The 4,628-nt window shown below is 36.9% G+C and overlaps 1 long non-coding RNA gene across 1 annotated transcript; it reads right to left on the bottom strand.

Annotated features, from left to right (window-relative positions):
* Positions 1 to 303: 303 nt before the first annotated feature.
* LOC110927733 lies at positions 304 to 2,529 on the bottom strand. Its single transcript, XR_004888489.1, has 3 exons — positions 1,903 to 2,529; positions 1,449 to 1,788; positions 304 to 447 (listed from the first exon to the last, which is right to left on the bottom strand). It is a non-coding gene; the product is annotated as an uncharacterized LOC110927733 (long non-coding RNA).
* Between the last annotated feature and the right edge of the window lie 2,099 nt (positions 2,530 to 4,628).

Genomic DNA, 4,628 nt, shown 5'->3' with positions numbered 1-4,628 from the left:
TTTGACATGTATTTCCCCCCGAAAGTTGTAAACCAAAACGTTAAAAGAAAAGGGGGACATGAACTCACTGAGTTGTCTTGTTTTTCGTACGCAGGCCAACCCAGTCCCGTTGTTGTAACTAGGACATTCTCGTCACTAGTCATGAAAATCATGCACGTTTTGTAAAACCGGTATGTTTAGTATAAGGCGTTCGTAAACCGTTTAAGTTCCTTGAAATCCATTCGCAAAACGATTTAAAAGTATGAGTTTTCGTTCATCGAAATATTGTTTACTTTTGCAAAAACTTGCATGTCTTTCCACCCCCGAAAACATTTATAAAAAAAATGTAAATCAGTAAAAAGTGGGGGTTATGAACTCACGTTGACATTCCGGTGCAAAGCTAGCCTAGCGTGTTTCCGTAGTGCCGTTCCAAGAACGTGACCTCGCTAGCGTGCAACTAAAGCATTCCTAATCAAGGAATAATTATAAGTTTTCTAATAAAACAACGTAGCTAAACTACGCCTCCGAGCTCTACCGAGTCGTTAATTAAACGACCCTAAGGTAGTTGTTATCTTGACTTAGGATAACCGATCGATGGTTATTTGATCCCGTATATATTCGGGATAAAACTAAGTCTCGAGATCGACTTAGTTTTCGAGTGATTAAGGTATATATATTTATATATATTCAAATATAAATATATACTTGCGATGCCGTGTTAGTCGTCGTGAATAGACAGACGTAGGTGGATAGCGGTTTGTGTCGTTGTAGTTTTCATAAGATGGAAATAAAAGTGTGTGTATATATATATATACACACATATATTTTAAGTCGTGAGTTTAAAATATAAACTCCAAATTCAGTCGTTTGAACTAAATATAAAAACTATATTTAGTTCGTAAGAAAGTTTAATGTCGACATTTAAAATAAATGTAAGCGATTAAATTGATTTTATAATCTACACGAAGTAACGTCGTTTGAAATAAATATAAAACAATTATATTAATAAATATAAACGGCATCTGAAATAAATATAAACAATTATATTTATTTTATAAAAAAAAATATACGAGTAACCACCCTTAGAGTAAATATAAACGATTATGTTTGTTAGTAATCCGTCTTATATGTTATATAACGCCGCTAAAATAAATATACTTCTATATTTATTTTTATAAGAAAACTAGAGTTTCCATTGGTGTCGTTTTTAAAATATAATAACGGTTTGTAATTCGGGTTTTAACGAAAATTGGGCAGAGTTTCCTCTGTTTTTGGAACAACCCGACAACTAACGTGTCGATATATTTTATCAAAATTCAACAATAATCAACGCAATGTAATCAAAATGTAGTTTTCGCCAAGATATCAAAACCTAAACTAGTAAGTAATCAAGTCGGGTCGAGCTCGGTCGCGTATAACTATCAAAATCTAAACTAACGTATATTAACTCGCCACTTCTAGTTTGTTACCGGTTCTTCGAGTTGACCGTTGTTGACCCGAGTTGACTCGGGTTTGACCGAGTCTTTGACTGGCGTTGACCCGAACTGAAACCAGTTGACCGAACCATTGACTGCCTTTGACCGCTTGACCAAATTTAACTATTGACCTGAGCTTTGACTCGTGTTGACTGGTTCTGACCATCTTTGACCAAACCGTTGACCAGTTGACCCGAGTTGACTCGAGTGGACTCGTTTTGAACCGTACGTTGAATTGTAACTGAATCAACCCGAGCATAAACAACTTGAACAAAAACACCACCGCCACAGTTGCCATCGGATCTGTTTCTCGACACCCAAAAGGACTCCACAACTTCCAATATAAAAGCGGTAGGTGAACGAAAGACAAAACGAGTATTAGATCAAACCTTATCGTTCGACAAGTTTACTCGAAAGAAAGAAAAAAAAACAGTAAGAGAACACTCACCGAAAACTAACGGCTACTGTCGTTAGTCATCATCGACATCATCGTTGCTCAGCTTCGTTGTTTTTCATCATCTTCTTCTCATCGGTCATCATTATCTTCACCGCCTCCTCTCACCGCCGCCGCAGGTGGCGGCGCCGTCGTCTTCCGCCGCTGCACGCCATACGCCACCACTCTCTCTCTCTCTCTCATCGATATCTGGGGCCAGCCGTCGCTCACCACCACCACCCGACGATGGTGGTGGTGGTTCGTTCATCCATCGCAGAGGGGGGGGATGTCTTGCCCGAAGAACCGAACCACCGGACCAACGGCAGCCGGATCCGTGAGATGAGTGGAGATGAATGTTGAAGATGAATGCTCTGATGTATAGATCGAGAGAGATGTTGACAAAATTTTACGTGTGTGTATTTTGGTTTAGTTGAAGAGATTCAAAGGAAACAAATTATAATGTTCAGACAAAAATGAGAGGGAAAGAGGGGGTCTGATAGCTGTATGTGTGTGTATAAAGATAAAGTGTTCTTTTAATTGTTTGACTAAGTTGCAGAGAATTAAGGATAGGGTTTGAGAATGAGAGGAAATAGGAGGGAGAAGGAAAACTTGTGGAAACGGCTGATGAAAATGATAGATTTAGGGTTTTGCTTCTAATTTATAGTTAGGTTAAGATTAGTGGGTTTTGGGCTTGGGCCCAAGGCCCACAAGCCCAATTACCGTGTTTAGGTGGCCCGTAATTTCCTACGAGGCCCGTTACCAAAACCCGAGCTCCACGACGTCATAAAGTAACAATTTATTATAAAAAAAATACTTAAAAGAGTGTAGGTAGTCGTTTTTGTCGCGTTTGATCGTTAGTTGCGTAAAAAGCCCGTAAAAGGCGTCAACCACTATTTTAATCCGTTTTTCGATTTGGTTTCGACTACAGATATAAAATTTTAATTTCGAAGCTAAAATATGTCATAAAAATTTATTATTTGACGGCGTCGTCAGTGTTTTGTTCGGTTTCAGTTTGTTATCGGTTAACGTTTAGCAGATTCTCCGTAGATTATCGTACGAGCACTGTAAAGTCGGATAAGCGTTCCTAGGCATTACAATAGCCTAATTAAGTTAATTTGTGCCTTAAACATTATTAATTATCGCCTAAAACATTTGTTAATCGCGTAATTAGAAGCCGTTAATTACCGGTTGTCACATTCTCCCCCTGTTGCAGAAATTTCGTCCTCGAAATTTAGTCTATGTTATCTCCTCAGAGTTATGACGTTCCTAGGTAAGTCCGAATAATACCAAAGTGAGTGACCGTGTAATTGAACCAAAACTTGTTCAGATTACGTGATTGCAAGAAAATTTTGCCTCAATAGGAACCCAACGGTTTATCTGAGTTTGTTCTAGAAATCGATGTCAAGTGAACGAGATGTTGTGATACTATCACCAATGTGACTAGCTTTACCAGATTCAACAAAAGAGGAAATTCAACCAATGGAATTCCAAATGAACGTTCACAAACTGCAATCAATTTTTGAAACAACAGAATATAATACCAACGGAATCTAGCGTTGGTTGTTGTATAAGTGAAACTCGAATTCAACAAACTCAAATAAGTAGAATCGTAAAAATGATTTATCAACTCTTGAACCATTAAATGAATAAAATCAACGTGTTGCAAGGATACACCGAAATGAAATACAACCGAACCTGGTGTATCATCGTCTTAATACATAATTGCATTAAGACTATTTAAATGATGTGTCAAACGAAAAGCATAAATAGTTACGCATGAAACGGCTGATCGTGATTAGCACAAGCTACAAGTTTATACCGACACCACAAGGTGTCGTAGTGAATGAAACAATTCAATAATAGCGGTGATCAAACAAATATCACCGTATTTGAAATCGAATGAAAGGTTTAACGAAGTAATTACGAATAGTTGCTCCAAACAAATTACATAGGATTTTCAATTGAAAATGAAACAAATAAATAATGTTTTCGAGCGAAGATGAAAAGCAATAAATATCACAAAATGTTCGCTCAATGGTGAAAGAACCGTTAAGAGGTACACCGAAATATGACATGAACTTGTGTACCATTATCTTAATACACGATTGTATTAAGACTGCTTTAATATGACAATTAACAAAACGGATTTAATATAAATAAACAAATAAATAATTAATTAAATCCGTACATGATGTGTGCAAACGAGATTAGCGCAAGCTTCAAATTTGTGAGAACGTCACCACAAGGTGATCGTGATCAAGGAAACGATTCAATGAAGTCGAAGACCAAACAAGCATGTTATGGTTCAAAGCAATTGAAGTGCTTGTTAGGATTATTTCAAATATGATGGCCTCAATCCATCATATGGAATCTTGAATCGAATATATATTGTGAGCAAGTTCAAACAATTGAACTTGATTTAGTCACATTACAACAAGGAATGCATGTATCAACACGAAAATTTTTGACATGGTTACAACGAAAAACCATGTATGTAGCTTGAAAAGGAAAGGAGTTTCAACAAGTTTCGTTGACTCGATATCAAGGAGTCAACACTTTGCAACAATGAAATCATCCAAATCACAATGCAATAATCGACATAGCGAAACAATATTGAACGTTGATAAAGCAACAATTTCAAGTGAAGCCACATGCGTAACGAACAACGCATGTGTAACATATGGATTTGTCAAGAATGAAGCAATTAAGTGTTCGTTATCATGACATAAAATCTTTGTGAT

This window comes from Helianthus annuus, chromosome 3, assembly GCF_002127325.2.
Source record: "Helianthus annuus cultivar XRQ/B chromosome 3, HanXRQr2.0-SUNRISE, whole genome shotgun sequence".
In the NCBI taxonomy this organism is placed as follows: domain Eukaryota; kingdom Viridiplantae; phylum Streptophyta; class Magnoliopsida; order Asterales; family Asteraceae; genus Helianthus; species Helianthus annuus.
The sequence above is the reverse complement of the archived record's forward strand: the minus strand, read 5'-3'. Positions and strand labels throughout refer to the sequence as shown.